Source organism: Choloepus didactylus, chromosome 10 (assembly GCF_015220235.1).
Source record: "Choloepus didactylus isolate mChoDid1 chromosome 10, mChoDid1.pri, whole genome shotgun sequence".
Taxonomy (NCBI): Eukaryota; Metazoa; Chordata; class Mammalia; order Pilosa; family Megalonychidae; genus Choloepus; species Choloepus didactylus.
This window is the reverse complement of record NC_051316.1, coordinates 19,146,983-19,170,364: the sequence shown is the minus strand read 5'-3', so window position 1 is coordinate 19,170,364 and position 23,382 is coordinate 19,146,983. Positions and strand designations below refer to the sequence as shown.

General features: G+C 39.6%; 1 protein-coding gene across 2 annotated transcripts in view; it reads right to left on the bottom strand.

Annotated features, from left to right (window-relative positions):
* Positions 1–22,825, bottom strand: part of SYK (spleen associated tyrosine kinase) — a 102,802-nt gene extending 79,977 nt beyond the window's left edge. The window contains exon 1 of one of the 2 annotated variants that reach the window (XM_037798261.1): positions 22,639–22,825. The gene's annotated coding sequence lies outside the window, so the exon portion shown is untranslated. The remainder of the gene's footprint in view (positions 1–22,638) is intronic. The other variant, XM_037798257.1, reaches the window with a different exon arrangement.
* Between the last annotated feature and the right edge of the window lie 557 nt (positions 22,826–23,382).

Here is a 23,382-nt window from a genome sequence, read left to right as displayed (position 1 = left end):
ACTTTCCAATACTTCTTTCTTATTTATAAAGATTCAGTTGATGTTTACAAAGTTATTAATTTTACTTTGTTAAGAGGCACTGGACTAGATTCAGTTTATTCTATGTTTATACAAAAAATTAAATGTCTCTAGGGCATTTTTCTAGAGATGTCACCAAGAGTTATTGTTGGAATCATTAGTATATTACTTTAGACCATTTAGGAATTACTATTCTTTGGGGAATAAGGTTTTGGAGTTTTAAAAAAATCATATTAATTTTTTTCCAAATGCAAATAGTATCACATCCAGAGCCCATCAGAGAAAAGTGGTTGGAGTGGGGGATAGAGGTGAAAAGCAATTATAGAAAAGTAGGTGAGTATTTTTCAGGACATTTGGCTGATTTCCCCAGCAAAAGCAGCACATAGCCACTCCCAGCTCTTCTACCCTACTTTTCACCTTTAACTATAAAAAAGTAGAAAAAGCAATAACCAGCACCTAAACTTTAACTCCCAAGAAATGTTTTCAGATATGGTAGGAAAGAAGTGAAAAAGAAGTCATCTTACTATATTATAACAAAAAGAATATCCAGACAGAGCTGCACATTAGGTGCAAGGAAATGTAATTATGTTTGAACATCATTGAAGAACTACTAAAACATTAGAAATATCAAGGTATAGATGAGACATGACTGAAAACTGAGCTAGTGGGCATGGAGACCAGTCATCAGCTAATGCAATTAGAGAGCAGATTTGGAGGGCAAAGATGTCCAATATAAGGCTAACTGGTGCCTGTAAAGTCCAGAGCTCCAAAAATGAAATAGAAAAGGTATTCAAAAAGATAGTACAGAAAAATTTACTTAAGCAAGAACTGAATTTGCAGATCAAAAAGGCATATATTACAAGGATGATCCTGGATGGGATCTGAGGATGGAGGACAGGAGGCTCAAAGGCACACAGTTGGGACATAAGGAGAAAAAAAAAAAAGGAAATATAGAATGTAAGCTTTGTATCAATGTTGAATTTCTTGAACTTCTTAGCTGCGCTTAATGGGATTGCATAAAAGAATGTTCTTGTTCATGGGAATTGTATATGTGAATTATAGTGTTTGTTCAAGGATGTGTGCAGCTTGCTCTCATGTTCAGAAGACAGACCAATAGATGACAGATGATAGATAGGGAGGGAGGGAGGGAGGGAAAGAAAGGAATGGCGGTGTGACAGCATGTTAAAGTTGATGGCTCAGGGTATCAGGGGAGGGGGGGTCAGGGTATGCTGCGTATGGGGTTTGCATTGTTTTTGCAACTGTTCCTGTAACTTTGAATTTATTTCAAAATAAAATTTAAAAAAAGGCATATATTAAAAAAATTAATATAGCACCATTGACATCAATAGCTATGCAACCTCTTTAAGTTAAGGAACTGCTGGGACAATACAATAATTAACTACACATTTAGGCAGATAAAAGGTCACCTAAAAGTGGAGGGGGATGGAATCAGTAATCTGCACTCTTCAGCGTCAATATTCAACAACAGATGGCAATGTATTTGTGTACACATATTCCGAAGGAAAAAGACATGACCAAGAATATTCCCTCCAGCCAAAACGTCATTTAAGTGTCAATTAACAGACAGACAGACTCAAATCTGAAAGGACCCATGATCATCGTTGTTGTAAAACAATACAAAACAAAGCAAAACTATTCAACAATCAAGTCCACCCATCAGCGGCTGGATCAAAATAAATAGGAATGGAGGTGGTAAAGTAAAGAGTTTGTTGGTGAGTGGTGAATACATTCAAACAAGTGAGTTTTGGGTTTCAGAGTACAATGCAAATGTTTATAAACTTTAACAAATAAAAATGCATTAATGTCATTGTTAGAAATTTAGAATAAAATTATAAACAGAAGCAACAGAAGTTGGAAGAGAAGAGACATATTTGTCACTTCATTTTTCATTAAAAAAAAAAAAAAGCCAATGGACACTCTAAAACAGAGCTAGGCTTTCTAAAGCACAGTGCCTAACCGATCAGTGGTTTCTAATGTCTTTTTCTTAACCCCCAAAGGATCTTGAGGGTAATAACACTTCACATGGTGAAAAATATTTTTCTGGTGTTTATCAGCTCCTTTCCTCAATGTCTTTCTCCCTTTCAAATAAAATGAACTTTAAAACAACTTATTATTAATTTTTTAGAGTTTATAGAGTATGACTCTTTATTTTCTGCCCATCTATCCATCCATCTACCCTTCCATTCATCCATCCATCTGTCCGTTCATCCATCCATCCATCCATCCGTCCGTCCAGCCATCCATCCCTTGATCTGTATATTTGCAAACAGAAGTATCTGAAATAATATTTGTTAAATTTCACTACTGATTATTTGGGTGTGGTGGGATTTCAGATTTCTTAACGTGCTTTTCTACACTGCTTGAAAGTTCTTATGATGGGTATGAATTAAACATTTCAATAAAAACAAAAAAGTCACTACTCAAAAAAAGAAGGGGCCTCTTGGGAGCAGACATGGGAAAGGAGAAGGATGGATTAGTGGACTACATCCTTTCATTATAATCTCAGCACAGCTTACATTTTTAAAACATGAATATTTAACAATTACATGAAATTTTTAATTATAAAATTAAAATAAAATAGAAAAGGGATATTGTGTATAAAGAGAAAAAAAGAAGTTAGGAAAGTAAATATTACCTTTAGAAGTACTGCCATAGGATATATTTTAAATATAAATTTTGACACATTGAGGGTAATCAATTTTCCAAAAACAACTGTTTATTATCTGCACTAGCACAATTCCAATGTTACTGGTTTTTACACACATTATTCCATGTAGGGATTGACTACAATGAGAATCTTCTATGAAATTAAATTAAAATACACCGGGAGATTTTCACACAATTTAACTTTTAGACAATCACAGTGTTTTTGTTTTTGTTTTTTTTAAATAAGGTAGAACATGCCAATCAGTAACTATACGTATATATATATATATGCAACTTCATGGAAATCTATGTGCATCTACGTGTATGTGCATATCACCATGGAAATCGATATACATTTGTGCCTACGTGCCTATCGCCATGGAAATCATCTGGGCACCTTGTGCTAACTGGCCTGTAGCAGCTGCAGATGGGAGCAGCACTGGAATACAGGGACTGGAATGCAGGGCTCTGGGGTGACCTGAGGGCCCTGGGCTCACCCATGAGAACGGAAACACTGCTCTAGCCAGGTGTCCCATATTCATTTCCTTCAGCACACATGCACCTTCCATGTACCAGGGATGTTCTAGGTGCTGGGGATTTAGCAGGAACCAGACAGCCTGAGGCCCATGCCAGCAATAAAACACTTCCCCGCTTCAGGAAGAAGTGCTCCCACCCACCCCACCCCCACCCCCTGACATCCCACCCTCCAACTCCCCACTGCCCCGTGCCCTGCCATTAGAAATCACCTTCTCTTGGGGGTAAACGTAGTAAGTGAATAAACAAGAGTTGGACTTCATAATGCTGTATGAAGAACAATAGGGTAAAGAAAAATTTACTTTAAAAAATAATTTACTGTTAAAGGTGGACAACAGGTTGACAAAATCCTTTTCCCTCTTGCATGAGAATCTGACCTCCGGTTAATGCTCCAACCTTGTCCCCAGGTAAACTGAAAAGGTGGGTATGTCACTTATATTGCTAGGCAGCTTTGCTTCTGGTAAAAATGACCCTTACACTTTGTAACTTGCATCTGCCCTGGGAGAACTATGAATGAACCTCATTAGGTTCATTAAAAGCCAAAGTTTTGGGTCTGTTTCTTGCGAGGACCCAGAAACAATGCCTACAGTGCTGTTCAAAGAGATAATTGGCTGCTGGGGAACAGACTTGCAAGCCAAGGTGGCTCCTGCAACACCTAGTGTAGATTTCACCTCCTTGCACCTGAGCTGTGTGGACTCTAGACGACCCCCCGTCCCATATCCTTCTGAGTAAGCCATTGCTCAGTTTCACCTGTGATAATCCAGTGGGTCTGCATATTGCAAGCCCACGAGGATCTCCTGGAAGGCATGCATCATCTGACATTACTGCCAGTCTCCAGCTTGTGCAGCTGTAAGCAAAACCTGCCATTAATCCAGTCCCTGGTTTGCAGAGAGATTTTGTTTTCAAATTGGCTATGAAAAAAAATTATCCTTTCATAAGAAAAACATTTCTATGAGCATTTAAAGATTCTTATTTTGAGAAATCACAGAGCTTGCTACCAAATTTAAACAGAAACATCAAGTTGATGAGAATGGTTTTAATTCTGAAGGCTGTGACCTGTTTGATCATGGGACTCATTCATTGATGACTCCTGACTCCACTACTGGGTATCACTCCTGATTTAACTCAATAAGATAAAATACAAGGCTAATAGAATTTCACTGTATCATAAAAGAGTTCACTCACTTCAAAAACATGAGCCATATGAAACAGTCAAATTTAACTTGGTTTTAGTATTTATTTCCCTGTTTTGTACATATTATCTTATATATGAATGTGACCTGTGATTCTGAGATTCATTCTTTATCCATTTTGAGTGACTTCTAGAATATTCACAAGGGGCCTCAATGATTACAGATTAGGTGGGAAAGTACTGGCTACAGGAAAAAATCAACACAATAGAGAGATATTATTTGGAAAATTTTATCTCAATTAGCCTCAATTTCTGATAATGACATCTCTCTGTATTTGTGTGGTGCCCTAACACGATATTTCCAGCCACCCTCAAAAAGATACGTTTGCATATACCAAAAATCAGTTCATGGCATGGGGAAAAAAATCTGCCTGGTTTAGTATTATAGGTGTTAACATTTGCAATAGATGAGCCACCCATCTATTATTAATGACATAATTAATGGAAGGCAAAAAGAATAGTCTTTGCTCCCAAGGATTCTGAGCTCAAACCTCTGTCCTGTTGTTCACCAGCTGTTCAGCCTTGGGCAAATTATTCTCAAGTCCTCACTCGTAAAAAAAGGGCTGTAGCTTCAACTTTACTTGGGATGTTCTTCTTTGACTTAGAACAAAACAGAGGTGGAAATGGCAAGATGCTGAAATTTTTAATTATTAGTGGAATCTAGCCACTATTTCTGTACTTTTTTCTGCATTTATTAAATTTTTCCAAAAAATAGTTGCTGTGAAGAATAAATGAAGTTACATGTGAACAAGGCTATGTGCTGGCCTCCTACTAGTTCTTTCCATTGACTGTTACAACTTCAGTGCAGAGAAGGATTTTGGTCGCTGCTCTACACCCAGTAGCCAACACCATTCCTGCCACATAAGAGATGCTCAATCAAGAGATGTGCTGAATCGACTGAAGACCCAGCCAACAAGAGAAAACAGCCATCCCTTGGCCACATAGATCAGAAAGGCTGGAAGAAGCAAAGAATTCCAGGTGAAGGTTTGGGGGTCATCCTAAAGTTGTTTTCTGTTGAGTTGTTGGTTTTGAACTGTTGCTGCAGAAACTTGGCCATGTTATAAATGAAAATGTGGACCACCATAAATAAGTAAGATAAATATCAAAATGTCAGATTGCTTGGATTTTGACAGAGTAAAGATGTCACTACCCACTTCTTCTGTCTGAAATCATTCTGCAGCAAGGAGAACAGGAAAGAGAGGTACAATTGAACTAGCAGACAACACTAATCCAGAAAGACCACCCTGGCTGGGGCCAGCCAAGCCCAAGGCAGCAAAGTGCCCCCTGGGAGCATGAGGACCCTCAGGGAAGCCCACCAGAGAAGGCCTGGGCTCCTGCAGATCTCAGACAAAGCCTGTGGGGCCTGGGGCTCTCCACAGACATGGCAAAACCACTGTTTTTAGGAGGGTAGAGCAGAGATTCTGAATGATTAGCAGTCTCACTGGCAAGAAATAAATACTAAACAAATCTATTCTCTCTCTCTCTCTCTCACACACACACACACACACACACTCTCTCTCTCTCACAGACACACACACAAGCATTACTGAGAATGAGGAAAATATTCTGTTTCACTAGAGCACATTCAGGGCTCCTCTCTAACACGGTTCATTTCAAAGACGAGGAACCTACAATGTCTATATAATTACACTAAAAAGAATAAAAGGAGGGAAGCTATAAGAGAAACAAATGGCAGATGAAGAACATTCACCAGAAAATTGCAATAGGGGACTGATGAAATTAGGACCATATGTATAACCATGGAATCGTCATGATTATTATTAACAGAATAATCACTCTTTTAAAGCAATAGCTCAATCCAGAGGTAACAAGTTAGGGGAAGACATGGAGAGGCAAGAAAAGGCATCAAGTATAAGCTGACAGAGCTCAGGAAAAAAAAATCAGAAAAGAAATGATGGCTGTTGTTTCAAACCACAAAAAGAGAACAGACGTTAACAAAAGAGAACAGAATGCAGGGGATATTATTGAGTAACCTGAGAAAAATGAAATGGAAATTGAGCAAAATGAAATGGAACATAACAAAGAGTTCAAAGCATTCAACATAAAAATACCAGAAAGACAAAAGAGGTCCAAACTATGCGAAACTGATGTCTCTGAAGTAGAGATTTAAAGGAGTGGAAGGAATGTTTAGAGTTATAATCAAAGTAAATGTCCATAAATGAAAGAGGGCTTGTATCCAGGATGACAAGAGTTTATTACCCAGGACCCTATAAAGGAAAAGTAAATTACTGAGCCTTTGACTTCTCAGCAACAATCAAAGCCAGAAGACAGAGGAACAAAGCTCACATGGGTTTCAGAGGTGAAGAACATGTCCAATCTAAAGACAAAAAGCAGTGAGTATAGAACCCAAGAAATTTGAGGATTTAGACCAAAATGATTGTGGAAGTTAGGAAAGTTCTCATGCCTCTATCAAGAACCAGAAAGCAGCAGGGTGGTCATGGCTACCAAACACCTGCTTCAAAATCACACCAGCTGAAGGCTAAAAAGCGAACTCCTGAGCCCACCACAAAGATACTGAGTCAGAGTCAAAGCTGTTTTTTATGCACAGGAAATCTGAGCTATCGCTTTCATCATTAAGTTCAATTAACAGCAAAGTAAAGCAAAGTGCTAGACTGGAAGAGTGATTCTCAACCCTGGCTGCAGGTTATTAGAAATACCTGGGATGATTTTTTAAAGTACTGATGTAGGGTCCCAGCACAGACAAATGTATTCAGAATGTCTCGGGGTTGGGACCAGGCATCGTTAGTTATTTAAAGCTCTCCAAGTCACTATGGAAATCAGTTTAGCATTCCCTCAGAAAGCTGAACACAGAATACCATATGAACCAGCAACCCCACTTCCCAATATATACCCCAAAAGATTGAAAGCAGGGACTTGAACAGATACCTGTTCAGCAGTGTTCATGGTGGCATTATTTACAATTGCCAAAGGATGGAGGCAATCCAAGTGTCCATCAACCCAGGAATGGATAAACAAAATGTGGGACACATAATAGAATATTATTCAGCTGTAAAAAGGAATGAAGTCCTGATTCATGCAACAACATGAATGAATCTGGTAGACAATCAATGTGTTGCATGAAATAAGCCAGACACAAAAAGACAGATATTGTATGATCTCACTTATATGAAATACCTAGAATAGGGAAATTCATAGAGACATAGATTATTTGGGGGGAAGGAAGGGGAAATGAACATATTGCTTAATGGGTACAGAATTTGTTTGAGGTGATGAAAAAGTTGGGGTAATGGCTGTTGGTGATGGGAACACAATATTGTGACTGCAATTAATACCAGTTAATTGTCTACTTGAAAGTGGTTAAAATGGGAAATTTTGTGTTATATGTTACTACAGTAATAAGTTATTTGTTTGTTAAACAAAACTTTCCAGGTAATTCTAGACTGCAGCCAGTATAATCATTTCTCTAGAATTACTGATTTTATCTTAAAAATTCTTGGGTTCAAACCTGATCCAAATAGAGCTGAACATTGAAGTGAATTGCAACATGGGCTACCAAACTGAGAGAAGAATGCAAATAATTTGAAGTTTTACATGGAATTTTCTGAACTTTCATAAAGAAGTAATATGAAAGACACCATTCAGGAAAATATTTTTAGTTAAATAAATTTACCCCCATTAATCTGTAGCTATTAAATTTTTTAACACAATAACGCAGGTCAAAGAACCTGGGTTGTGCCCTGTATTGTGAGCAGAGCGTAAATGTTTGTCTGCTGGTAGGAGGCTGGGTAGTTAACTTTAGGAAGAGCACATGCATTACTACACTTCCAGATGTCAGGCTGAATCATGAAAGAAAGTTCTGTAATCCATGAACCCTTCAAAACGACTTGGCTTGTGGTATTTTATCTCTACCCAAATTAAGCAGCAAGGAATTCCAGAGCCAGGCCAACCAAATGTGCACATCTCTCGCCCGGCAGCCCAGAATAAGGCAGAGCTCAAGCCACAGAAGGTGGTAGTGCACCCTTGAACTCCCCCAAGTTCCCACCACATGCAATAGTGACATCTTTCACTTAGATCCATCAAAGGCTTTGCAGGTTCCACCTCCCACAGGACACACCTGCCAGGAAGTCCAAGGGAAGTACCTCTAATCCCTCTTAGAGTCTTTACATGAGCAAATGGTACACATTTCCAGAAATAAAACTATTGTTTTCTCGTATTTGGAAGTATAGAGCATGGTCACTCGATCAGCATTTGATTTCCTTCATTTCACCTTAATGAGGAACACGTTCTCTCTCCAAACCTTCCTTTCACGATGACCAAAACCTCGGAAATGAGGAAATGAGGCTGCATTTCAAATGTCGAGTAATGTATAAGCACAACTCAGGTTTTCTCCATGATCTTGGAATCCTCTTGAACAAACAGGTAGTTCATTCTTTCAGACACTACATTGAATCTACTGTGTTTTGCACAAGGATGCATTATTCAGTTATTTTCTCCAAGGATGGGTCCCCACTCAGGGGACATCTGCTGCGGAAAATTTCAGTTCCTTATGTGACTCATCAGCAGTACCGTAACTAAGCCGGGTTATAATGGGGGGAGGGTATTGTGCAGTGTTGTGAGAGCCTTGCTATGCTGAGAATTAAAGGACCATGCCAGATCGCACAGACAAGGCTTGGGATCTCAGCTCAAGGGTGCAGGTATTCTCAGTATGGGCTGTCAACTCCTAGAGTCAGACACCCATTAAGAAATGGAGAGCCACCTGGGGCCAACACGTGGGAAAGTGGGGAGTGTCAGGATGTACTTACCACACCAAGACGCGGTAAGAGCTGAGACAGTTAGGAGGCTGGTGAAAGCTTGTCTCCTTCCTTAGCTCCCAGAGGGAAGAGGCACAGGGGCCCTGTAGAAAATGACATGTGCACATGGACTTCTAGACTAGCGCTGCACAACAGCCTGGCTGTGAGGAGGGGCATGTTTGTTCTTGACCTTCCAATTCAGAGCCATTGGCCACATGTGGCTATAGTGTGACTGAGAACTGATTTTTCTTTTTTTTAATTTTAAGTAGTTGCTATGTAAGTAGCTACATGCGGCTTTGAATTGAACAGCACAGTTCTAGATCCTTGGCAAGGAAACAGGGAAAAGCCTTTTGCCCACCTTTTTGTCCATGCATGAGCCACTGTGTCAGAGGGAAGCAACAAGAGTTGCCTGCCCTGAGCCCTGCAAGGTGGGGCCTGCAGATCAGCGAAGGCAATCTTACAAATTCATCCTCAGAGAGAGAGTCTGTGTGGCCCAGACATCCCCTCCCTTCCAGAAGTTTCTCCTACTAGTGCCAAACTTGCAGGCTTTTAGGTTTTCTTTTTATTAAGGAGGGATGCCTTTTCTCTAAATATCTTGTTCACTGTATTTAAATCAAATCTGGCATATGAAAATATTAGAAGGGAACTTTAAAAGTGTTTACAATGTGCAAAGAAGGTTCCATGCTGGAAAAGCAGAGGATACAAAAAGTCTGTTGCACAGCTCCAGCTGCTGCAATCAGGCAGAGGAGACAAAACCTACCCATTAGATAGTGGGTTACAAGGGCCAAAATGTTATGAAGTGTTCCAGAGCTCCAGACCAAGAAATTGGCCATGACCCACTGCGGGGGTATGTCAGTGCCCTGGTCCGATGACGGGCGACAAGAGATGGATGGAAACTCATTCCCTGAGCCCTGCCTAGTCCCAGCAGCTATTCCCAACATAGCTTTGGGATATAGGCTTGCTTCTGAAGTCAAGCAACACTGTTAGGCAAGAGTCCAAGAGTTCCTATAACCCTCCAATAAAGTCACTAAAATTATTTTGCTCCTAAAAGACACACCCAGATAACCAGAAATGATTTATCCTTGATTTCTGGCCCCCAACCATTAGCATTTTGCAAATGCTAATTTGCAAGCCAGTCTGCTTGGTGCTTTGCATCGTGTATCACTGCGCACAACAAAAACCCTAGAGGCCTGTATTTTTATCCTCATTTTGCAGATGAGGTAGCAGAGCCTAAGTAGTTTCAAGCAAATGATGGACCCCAGGCCTGTGTGATGGTCTGTTTCTGCTAACCACACTGCCTCCCAGAGAGTAATTTAAAAAACTAAGCCATTTCTTGGAAATGGATATTCACAGGTCAAAACTGCGGTCCTACACATTTTATTATAAAGTGGAAATACATAATTTGATGCAATAAGCCCTCCAGGCTTTCTGGTGTGAGTGTGACAGTGTTCCTGAGGGTGTCCATGAATGGATGCAGCCAGCAGAGGCGGGAAGTAACAGCAGCAGACCTTCGTAAAATGGCCCACAACTTGGGCAACCCTGCCAGTCTGCAGCTGTTGCAGCCACGAGGCAAGGAAGCTAAGCCACAGGCCGTCAAGAAACCACGACCGGAGCTCTTAACCAGGAGCTCAGTTCTTTATATCCTTCTTATGAGAAAATAAATAGAAAACATTTCATGGAAATCAAGTAGACAACAACAAGTTGGGCTGATTGGGAGAAAAGTACAATAAACTTAGAATAATGCTAAAAATCTCACGATGGAAGCAATTCAAATGATCTCGTGGAGAACATTTAATGGGAGATTTTTCTATCACACCAGCACACGTCTTCTTTTTCTGAGAATTATCTGGTGTGTGTTCATCTCCTACCAGTCCACAGTGTGCTGGGAAGGCAGGGACTTTCTCATTTAACAGCCTTGCTCCTAGACTTTCACAGACCTACAGATCTTCTAAATACCAGCAACTGTGGAAGGGAGTAGTCACAACATAAAAACACCTGTTCTTGCTCTGTCTTCCACACACACATACACAAACACACATACACTCACAGAGATCTGATGGGAAGGAACCACTCTCACCCATCCAGAGCACTGACAACAAAAGGCACACAAAGCTGTCACTATGCTCAGAAGATCAATACATAACAAATTGGTGGAAACTTTATTAACCTTAAAAGATTTAAAAGATGTGCTTGCATGTTATGAAATCCTACTGACTAGTTCTAAAATTGCAGTAGTTCTCTATCTTGGCTGCTGCACTTGGTGGGGGTGGGATGAGGTGAGAGGGGCTTTAAAATAATTTCAAAGGCAAGCTGCAGGACAGCACAGATCAGCATCTTAGGAGGGAGACGTGGGCATCAGTAGTCAGGAAAAGCATCCTGAAGGCAGGGTATGGTTGTGTTGGAGAACCACCACTGCACAACTTTGGGCAACCACTTAAAACCTCTCCACCCGTAATTCATTTAAAGACAGAATGGTCACAGCAGTCATGTCACTGTGTTTCTAAATGCAGTTCTTTTCCTGGCCTCATCCCACTGTTTTTCTCCCCCCAAGCAAACTTTCTTGTTATTTTTCTAAATTAAAAAAAAAAAAAAAAAAAAGCACACAGGCATGATCACTGTAAAACCTGCAAACAATACAGAAGTCTGCAGAGTAAAACTGTGAATTTCACCTTTCTCTAAAACAATTCTACTCCCCTTCTCAGATAACTGCTATTCCTAGTTTGATATCTATGGAGCCAGACACACATACACACACACACACACACACACACACACACACACAAGTGTACATCATCATGTAAGTGCATGTGTTTTACTAAAAATATAACGATAAATTATATGTTGCTTTTTCATTCAATATAGCTTCGGACAGCTATCTCTTTGGGTGAACAAAATTTCACATTTTTTAAAAGACTGTCTAGGGGTCCAATGTATGGATACACCAAAGTTTATTTAATCAGTCCCCTACTGTTGGGCACTGAGCTTTCTTTTTTCCTCTTTTTTTTTTTTTTTTTTTGCTATTACAAAATAAAATGTTGCAAGGAATTACTGTATGCATATGCATTATCCAACTTTTGTCAATGTATATGTGCAATAATTTCCTAAAAGTGAAATTGTTGAGTCACAGGCTATGTGTATTTTATAATTTGGAAGATAGTGCCAATGGGCCCTGTCAGAACCCATGCATGGGAGTGACTTTTTCCCTCATCCCACCTCATAGCAAACCCTTAAATGAGTGTCAGATTACAGAGAGGCAGAGCATATTTTTGCACTTATTGGCTCATTTGCATTTTTAATTGCTTATCTCCCCTTTGACTGACCTCTCTATTGTACTGTGGTGTTTTGTTTTGTTTTGTTTCGTTTCCCTTATTGCCTTGAAAGAATTCACTGCACATTAAGGCTACTGGACCTTTACCATGGGCATAAAAATAAATATATCCCACAGTTTGTTTTTACTTATTTACACACATATTTTCATTTGTACAGGGACTTAAAATTTTTTTAGAAAATCTTATTTATCATTCTATTATCTTCAGTAGCATGTGTGAAAAGGCCTTCTTCACTCTACAATTATTGAAAAACTCACCAAAATTTTCTGTTAGTACTGTTAGGATTTCACTGCTGTATTTTTATTCTTTGTTTAATCAGGAATTTATTTTGGTATAAAAGATAAAGCTTTATTTTTTCCCCAAGTGATTAGCCAGTTTTTTTCTAAGAACATCAGATAAATTAAATTTAAATTAATTAAAATCCCCCTTTCTGACTGATTTGAAATGCCACCTTTATACTACACCAATTTTCCATGTGTAATTTGGGCGTGTTGTTCCACTCTCCATTATAGCTTTGCCTTAAGATCTTGTGGACTGTGCCCCTCCTTATTACTCTTATTTTTCATTTTTTCCCTGAGTCTTATCATAATTTTTTTTTTTAAGTTTTGCCAATCTGGGGGTGGAGTGGGGGGCAACTGTATCTTAACTGTTTTAATTTGCTTGATTTTGATTGGTGTTTACATACACAATGACCATCTTTACACGAGGGTCACTTAAGATGACTTAGATGTTCCTCTATCTTGATCTCCAGAGATGGCCATATTTTACTTAACCTTTCCTTAATTAATGAACACCAACACTCCTTCCAGAGTTTTCTTAGAAGAAATAAGCTAGAAGGAACACCTTGCACAGATACCTTTGCAGACAACAGTGACTCCTTACGGAAATCATCCCTGTCTTGTGTGTTCACTTTTCTATATTATTTCTAGAATGTATCTTTTCTCCTCAGTTGTCAACTGCCTTTCTTTCAATGAATCACTAAAATCCCATCAGCATCATAAATACTTCCAAAATCAAATGGAATTGGGTTTAAAAATATCTTATTAGTGTTGATTAAGTTGTAACCTTTGGATTAGGTTGTTTCCATGGAGATGTGACCCACCTAACTGTAAGTGATAACTCTGATTAGATAATTTCCATGGAGGCGTGGCCCCACCCATTTGGCATTGGCCTTGATTAGTCTACTAGAGTCCTGTGTAAGACACTCAGACAGAAGGAGCTTGCTGCTGCTGCAACTTACAGAGACATTTTGGAGATGGCCGCTGAAAGCAGAGTTTTGTTGATGCTTTGGAGGTACTAGCCCAGAGTTTGCCCTGAGAAGCTGACACAGAGATATTCTGGAGAATGCCACTTTGAAATACAACCTGTGAGCAAGCAGACACCAACCATGTGCCTTCCCAGCTAATAGAAGTTTTCTAGATGTCAATGGCCTTTCTCCAGTGAAGGTACCCTATTGTTGATGCCTCACCTTGGACACTCCACGGCCTTAAGACTGTAACTGTGTAACCAAATAAACCCACTTTATAAAAGCCAAAAAAAAAAAAAAAAAAATTCTTTTGTGCCCTCCCTCTATTCCAAGATTTTCAGCACACCTTGCATTTCCTCCTCCACTGCACTGGTGGCAGCAGTGCAGAAAATAGCAGCTCTGCTCTGTGTGATGACAACCACAGGTACACAAGGTCTGATGAACATGACAACTGGGCTTGTTACATGTGGCCTGGTGCATCCTTTTAAACTAGTTTTCTATGTTGCTCTAGTTCACTTTGGATGGTAAATGTGGAAGGAAGCTTAATCTTTCTTGAGGGAAGATGTAAAAATTAGCATCCAATGTTCTCATATTAATCACTCATTGATTTATAAATCTTCAGTCTAATTCTTTCAGAATTTGCTTACTTTCTCAACACAATTTTAGACCTTTTCCCGTAGTTATAGGAAACTTGTTATTATCATAAAGATTGTAAAAAACTGTGTTGAGAAAGTAAGTAAATCATAAACATAATAAGTTTCCTACAACTACTGAGAAAAGGTCTAAAACTGACCCTATGCCATCCCTCTATCTTTTCCAGATTTTTTGCCTCCATTGATAGGACTTTAAGACTTCCCACCCCCTTGGCACAAAAGCAGATCATCTTTTTCTCCCTTTTAGAGCATTGGATAAGCTTTCTGGTTCTGGATTAAGAAACACCTAGGCTTGGGGGTTTGAATCCCAGCAACACCACTTAGGGGTTGGACAAATGGCTTAACCTTTCCAGACCTCACTTCTTCTCAGCAGGATGAATTAGAAGGTCTCTAAAATTTTTTCCACCTCTAAAATCCTATGTGCATTTAGGTATGCTTCTAAGAAATTTATGAGTTTTGACTCTTAATTTCCTAATCATCAGTTTGGACTTCAAAACGTAGCTCTCATCATAGACATACTTCTGTGTAAGCTACAGTCCTGACGGCGCAGCTCCAAAAGTAACAGTGAAAACCAAGGAAGCCCGCAGTGATTTGGGGGACAATACACCAAGCTCTGTGATCCACCTCTTCTCTAGCAAGTTTCTTCTTCCTTCTCACTGTCACTTCCTTTACCCAGCCATGACCATCAGCTGATTGGTTTTGTTAAATTTAAAAAAAAAAAAGGAAGTAGTGGACTTCCGCTTCAAGCACATGTGGTAGCCGTAAATGCAGAGAAATGAAAGAAACAACATTAAAAACAATACCACTGAAGATGAATCCATAACCACGCCAGGGAGCGTACTATCAGTGGCCTGAAAACGATCACTATTCTTGAAAGGCACAAAACGAGATAGGATCAAACTGAAGAAGGAAACCACAGCCCAAACCACAGGCAGCAGAAGGCTGCTGCAAAGGTGTGAGAAGATCCAAGGGTGGGTCGCCTGGGAAGTGGCAGAGATCTGTACTGGAGACGGCAGTGGGGGGTGAAGGGGAGCAGTCAGGCAAACGAGCTCTCTCCCACTCCACACCTTTCACCATCCCCCAGGGACAGATTGATGACTGTTCCCGAGGAGGAACAGTGCAGTTAGTTGCTTTGCAAAGGCAGGGCATGGCTACATCCACAGAAAACAGGGAGCCCCTGCACCCCACACACTGCCCAGCGCATGAGCTCTTCTAGTACTTCAGTTTCACAGGGCACCAGCTGCCAGAGGGGCAAGCAATACACACAGCCTTAAAAGACAAAGTCCTAGGGCTTCTCAAAACCAAAGAGGAGAACATACAACCTAGAAAGACCAAACATATCAGGAACACTGACCCCACAAAGAAAAGGCGCCAAATGAGCGAACACATGAACCAAGTCCAAAGGTGAGGAGAGAAGGTTCACACTGAAACTAGTACTAAAAGACACGAGTCAAATGTATCATTGATAAAATACAGAATTAACAACATTCCTTGGAAATCAACCATCTGCTTGCTGAAATAAAAACTCAAGGGATTGAAAGAATAGACGGATGGGCATGACGGAAGACCTTTCTTGAGATAAAGATTAATCTACTGGTTTATAAACACAGCACAAATGGCCAAAGAGAGGGAAAGAATGAAAAGAAAAAAGTACAATCGCCGCATTTTTTATAACATTAAAAATTAGGAAAAAATCTAAATGTCTATTGATAAACTATCATATTTTTCACCCTGTGGAATGAAATACAAGGATCACTGATATGGAAAGTCCCTCCATCAACATACTGGTGATAAAAGAAAGCTGCCAAATAATATCGGTATTTAAAAGACACACACAGAGAATTATATCTTCTGAAGATACAAACATATCTGTACATACATGTGGATGCACAGGATGAAAAACTGAAAGAAAATACACTACACTGCTCTCCACAGTGGGGGTGAGGCTGGGATTGAGCAAGATAGTCAAGCAGGGCTTTTGCGTTGCTTGCAGTATCTGAATTCTTTACTAGTGGACGTGCATTTGAGCACCTGTTATGCAATCAAAAACTCTTCAGAAAGAAAATGACAGAAAGTTCTCCCATTTTGGAGGTCAGAGAAACCAACTTCAGAAATTGCATTTATTCATCTGTAATCTCTTTGGGAATATTTATTACTGACTTCTATCCAAGACTGCGGAGGTGGATTCCCAGGGCCACCCCACCTGGGAGAGGCTCTGACAGTTATGTCAGTTCTAACCACATACCAGATCCTGTGCCAAGGGCACTGCTTGCATGATCTGAGATATGTATCACAACAACGTCCTCTGTGATTGCACCATTTACAAAGATGCCAAGTGTAATTTATAAAGAAAAGAGTGGGAATTTGAGCACAAGGGACCTCAGAACCCTTTCAACCAGCATCTTAAAAAAATATTCAGTAAATGTGTGCCCCGGAGGCACTGTATCAACCAAATAATCAAATGATTTTTGGCATTTATGATGAAAATAATCATAACTTTCTGCCTCGACCCAAGCAAACTCTATGGATCTTACAAAACGCGTAGCAAGAATTCACACTTTACCCCAAAGGCTTCCTGGAGCACAAATGCTCTGAGAACAAAAGGATTCCATAGCCAGGGAATTATGAGCAGTGCCTGGGTTGTGTTCTTTTGAAGAATAGTGGCAGACATCATCTAAAACTGAGACTTAAAAAAATTCCTGATAAGTATATTGTAAGGAAACAAGGAGGCAAAGTCTAAAAGAAATAGTTCACAAAATTAAAAGATTACTTTTGGGGAGCACTACTAGAGGATGAGAGGAAGTGAAGGGAGGAACTTCTTATAAATTTAAATTAAAAGAAGAGAAAAAGTAATGCTGGTTAAGTCAAAACATTCCCATGGCACCTCAACAGGAACTGATAGATTTAATAATTTATCAGAATGACCAAGGCCGAATGGGGGTTTATCAATTAAGAAAAATAGATGGAGGGGGTAAGTAGAAGGTCACGTGTTAGATACTCCAATGCTTTTTAATGCCATGCAGAGGATAAACAGATAATTAATATTTAAATTTTGGATTTCCCAGAAACTCTGCCCTTGACCCAATGATTCCTTCTACACTCTCACCCCAGTAAATGGTAATTCTCCTTGTAGAAACTGCTGGCTTCCTGCTTACTCCCAGCTCAGAGCAAAGCATCTCACGCTCAGCAAATCAATCTAGAGGCTCAAGATCCTTCCCAAACCCACGGTCCCTTCAGGATTCCCTGAGTATAATAGTGAATGATCTTGCCTTCTCCAGCTGCGCAAGCCAGGACACCTGTATCAGAACTGGATACTTTGTTCTTCTACCAGAGCAGACAATCAAATATACTCCTTACCAGATGAACAGCCACCATGTCCTTAGTAATTGAGTTACCACCTACACTAAAGTCTCTTCACTGTGCTTCCCCAGCCGTCAGTCTTTGGCCATCCTCCAAAAATAACTACATAGTTTCTGAGAATTAAAAGTATCGAGAGAGTCATTTTTCTTTGTTAAACCTACTATAATAGAAACGAAATATTCTTCTTTCACTTTCGGTGGCTTTGGCTAAATTTGATTATATTTAAGAGTCCAATTCAAACAACTTTTCAAAATACATAGGGCAAAAACCTACATATTTGACTCTTAAAAGGCAAAATGTTAAACAATTAAATTGGTACAAGCTAACAATTGTTAGACAAAATTATAAGCAAAATTATAAGAAAATTTCCCTGATAATATATCAAAATGAATGAACTTTCCTTTAAAATCCAATTAGCTAGTGATTAAATGAGAGGACGGGTAGCAACAGACAAGATAGGATTTAATAAAGGACTATGAATACTGAATCTTTATAGAAATATTGTTTTAGATGCTAGGGTATTAGAATAGCTAGAAGGAAATAACCAAAAAGATGGCCCTGTAACTTATAATATTCTTTGAAATTTGCTCTATAGCTACTCGTTAAATTAAGGACATGGTGGCTATGTCTTTGGTAAGCAGTATATTTGATTGAAAGTTAGCACCTTTCTGTATATATCTTATATTTCACAATAAGGAAAGAACAGAAACTCTGGAACTGTAACCCATAACATTTTTTGAAATTACCTATATAACCACTTGTTAAATTGTATTTTGAGAGTTATCACCTTTCTGTATATATGTTATATTTTATAATAAGGAAATAACTGAAATTGTGGAACTGTAACAATAACATTCTTTGAAATTTGCTAACTACTGGTTAAATCGTACTTTGAAAGTTATCACTGCTATGTATATGTGTTAAATTTCACACACACAAAAATTCAATTAGCCTAGGTTTTTAAAAACATTTCCCCATAATTCCTCAGTTAAAAAACTTTTTTCCCAAGTGAAAAAGAACAAATTCAGATGAGAAGAGAGAAGTTAAACCAGGCAATTTGACTCCACTCTTTAGTACTGCACATTTTGCTTTTAATTGTTTTAGTAGGAAAAAAAAAAAAGCTCAGTATGTAGACATTTTTAGAAATTCTTCCCCAACATTTTTCTCCACCCAGTTACAGCTAAACCAACCCAGAAGTGGAGGAAAATGATAAAAACTTGCAAAACCAGGGTGGAGGAGGTGAGTTAAGGGATGGTTGGAAAGTAAAAAAATCTACACAGTGAAAGCTGAGAAGGTAAAAATTATCTTGGATTGTAAAAATCTGCCCTGCCTTTCATTAGACATAGATAAGAAGCACGGATAAACTTAGCTGCAAAGTTAACAGGAAAAAATATTTCTTCCAAGGACATACTGCCACCATAAAAGGTCATTATCACCCCTTCTTTAAGTAACTACTGCTCTCTTACTCTAAAATCACAGACTGTCAGAAACTCTGCTGATTGAAACTATATCAATAAGGATGAAACACGCTCTTCCTGGAGGATTTAAGTCACTTTGACCCAGGGTTGCAGCCTCAATTTCCAACCCAGGTGAACAGCTACAGATCTTATGTCTCTGGACACAATACTCAGTATCTATCTTAACTATGAAGTTTCCATGGAAAGAGGACCAGATCCACTTGACAGTTCAAACCTGTTTTTAAACCCTTTACATATAGCCTCCTTTGCCTTGAGTCTATCAAAACCTTGCTTCATTTAAATTTTACCTAAACTTCACTCTTCCCTCAAATCCTACAATAACTCAATCTTTTCCTTTGTTTGCTGGAGATGTTCCACAGATCCTCTGATGTGTAATCTCTCTCGTAGCAATAAGTCAATAAATCTGAATTTGTCAGACTACAGGTTTGTCCCTGGCTGGTCTCAGGCTGTCTGGGTTAGGAGAGAGCCAAGATGTGGACTCATGGAAAGAGACTTTCAGATTTATTTGTACAATAAACAGTTATAGGCTTCCTATTCCTGAAGAGGAGACTGTAAAAACTGAAAAAGAGAAGCCTATCCTCATTGAAATATGATAATCATGAAGACAGCATGGAGTCACATACTCTACTTGCTAGCCATGAAATCACAGGCATGTTGGTTTCCTCATTCTCAAAATGAAAAATACACAGCCTCCATTTAGTCACGTTGATGTGTGCATGAAATGAGATGTTCCTTCTAAAGCATTTGGTGTAGTTTCTTACATGTAGTAAACAGCCAATAATTTATGCTGTTTTGGTTTTTTTTTCATTTTTTTATTATTTCTATTGATGCTATAATGTTCTGATTCAACTAACTATTCTTATATTTTTCATAATCAATTGCCTGATACCTAGATTTACTGAACATGGATTAGAGTGAATATATTTTAAATTTGCAATTAATTTGGACACACTATACATTTAAAGTTTAAAATATTATAAATGTTGATATAAAAAAAAGAAACAGACACAGTGGTAATAGTTTATCACTCACTAAAATTGGATATGCTTATTTAAACTTATATTTTGATCTACATGATTAAAAACTCAGTGAAATCTTGCCATATTTCAGACTCTCTATAAAAGGGGGAACTACTCACCTAATTTCTGGAAAATGTAAATTATTGGGCAATATAAATGCAATTTGGTTCTTTTCAAATGCAAACAGGTCAATGGAGTATAATGCAGATCCAAAATCCCTGAGGCACAGCTCCAAAGAGCTCTGAAACAAGTCTTTTTTCTAAATTTTAAGGAACTTCATTTAGTGACACTGACCTAAACTGGCATAGTTATTTATAGTCTTTACTTATTCCACCTAGTAAAAATTTTCTTATTATTAGTGCAGATACATTGATGTGTGGAAGCAAAGGGTGTTGGCAGGGTGGATAACATATGGTGTTTGTATGGATGCACACCTTTCTAAATTCTGAGAAATGTCTTTCTCAAGTCTGAAATTTAGATTCTAAGTTTAAATTCTAAATCCTGAAATTTAAGTTGGATTTCAATTCTAAATTCTGAAAAATCATGAGATTCAAAATGATAATGGGCACAGGTAAAGTTCTATTAAGACGCCCCTGCTTTAAAAAACAGAGAAATCAGATCTGCATTTAGGATATTAACTATGGGCCTAAATAAGACCAAGGTGAGTAACTTCCAAAGTGCAAATCTAGGTATAAAATAATATTTCTTCCTATTTCATTTCTCGGCAAAGGTAAAGACTCAGAGTATACACCTCATTTTTATCATTGCTTGAAACATTAAAAGCATTCTAATTATTAAGACTTTCTATAAAATTTGTTATATCAAAGCACTCCAAATACAAAGAATAAAACAATTTAATTTCTACTTTATTGCAAAATTTCTCTAAATACATCGAAACAAAATTATGATGTGGATAGAATAAAATGATCCAAAAAGAAATTACAACTGAAAAGATTTCTCACTTAAAACATCTCAGACTTTACAAGTATTTAAATCTTTAGCTCAAATACAAATATATCCATGCATGCACTATTTAGACTTTTTTGGGGGGAGAGGGAATCATCAACATATTTAATTTTCAAGCAGTGCTGTTTGTGTAATAGCATTGAATTTGTTCTTACTGAAACAAACAAACCCAAAACCGATGGATCAATTTGATCTCTTGCAGGAATTCACAGGCATGCTATGGTTGACTTTTTGCTTTTTTTTTTTTTTTTGAACACATGATGATTTAGATATGGCACATCTCCAACTCTTTTAACCACACACTGAAATATTTTGAGGGTTAAAAAGAGAAGAAATGCTCTTCCTATTAACAGTGTTACTGGAGTTCAAAGAAATCTTTGGAGAGTCATACAAAACTCATGAAATAACCTGGAATTCTGTTTGTGACACAAAAAGAGTCAAACTCTACTTCTCCAATGCTTGTCCTTCTGGTTCTTGAAAATTTAAACAAACACACAAAATAATGAATTGCATTTTTATATAATGATTTAGACGGATTTAAGTTTTTGAAGTCATGTTGCCATATTGCCATTTATCACAAACTTAGATTTTACTACATAAAACGTTTCTGCTCTCTAAATCACTCACTGGCTAAGTTAAGTTACTTTACAAGGACTAGGTATCGGAAACAGCAATCAAGCTAAATATTAGCGTAGTGGTTTAGAAATGTTCAGGTTTTTCTTATGCAACAGCTCGCTCTTACTGGAGTTAAAAAAAAAAAATGTACATATGTAACCTAAGAAGGCATATGAACATATCTACACTGAGTAACTTCTAGGCAGTGGAATTTTCCAGCAGTTTCGTATAAATGGTCCAACGAAAAAAAATTTCTTTCTAAGATCAAATTTCATTTGCTCTGCCTGATTCCAGCTTTGTGTTTCCCAGAAAACTTGTCCCACTTCTGCACTTTCTGCACTTCATGGAGGTACCTGATGAGTCGCCGTCCCGCGGTCACAGTCCGCTCAGCCGTACGTCTGCGCGTCCATGTCTCCACCCCAACCCCCACCCCCGGCCCAGGTCCAAATGTATCTCTCCCTGTACGGTGGCTGAACCCTGGAAGTCAGCTGGTTTAGGGGAAAAGTAGCAGAACCTCCCAATTTTTATTCAAATGGTTTTGGCACCTTTTACCTCCGATTTTTAAAAGATCTGCGGCCCTGAGTGCACCTGCCTGGTGTGCACTTCAAAAAGGGGGTAAAGGGACGAACACAACAGCATCTTACCCCTCGTTCGCCAAAGCCCCCCTTTTGCCCAACCAAAACATGCAATAAACCGCGCGTCTCCGAAAGTCCCACGACGCGGGAAAGTGGGCCCGTCCCCGCGTCCTTGCGAGGCGTGGAGACGGAGCGCGCGCGCAGCCACACCTACCTGTCCCAGGTGAGGCGAGGGCGGGGCCGGCGAGGCGCGCCCCCACCCCCACCCCTAAAACCCGGCGGGCTCCGGGGCTCCAGCAGCTGCAAAGGCGCGGCAGGGTGGGCGCGTCCTCGGAGGCAGCTGGGGCGCAGCGCCGCGACGCCTCTCTCCTCCGCGTCTCTCTCAGCCGCCCTGTGCGCGGCGCTTCCTCATTTTCTGTAACTTCCTTAAGCGTCCCGGCTGTCGCCCCGCACTTCCTCCAGGCCGCCGGCGAGCCCGCCCCGGCTGACCGGCCAAGTGGGTGCGTCCTGCGCCGGGCGAGATTTTGCTCCGCCCGCTGGCCCGGAGCGCGTGCGGGGTTCCCTCTCCTCGGGGTCCGGCTTCCACGCTCCCCCGCCCCCGCCGCGAGGGGTAGAAAGGGAGCTAGAGACTGGGGCGCTTTGCTAAACCCGCGCTGCCCCGCGCTGCCCCGCGCTGCTTTTAGGCGAAGAAGCTAGGTGAGGGGGCCTTCATATATAAAGAAGGTGGGCCTTTCAACAAAAGGAAGCGCTGGCAGGCGGACAAGGCTTTCAGTCTCTTCCCCAACCCTCCTTCATCTGTTACTTCTAAGGACCTAAGAGGTGGGGAGGCACTTGATTTACAGCCACCCACCCAAGATGTTCCCATTGACGCGGTGACCAGGAGGACCGTGGAATCAGACAGCATACCTCTGGATGGGCCCAGCCTGTCCAATGCAGTCATTTACTGCTGGCTTTAATT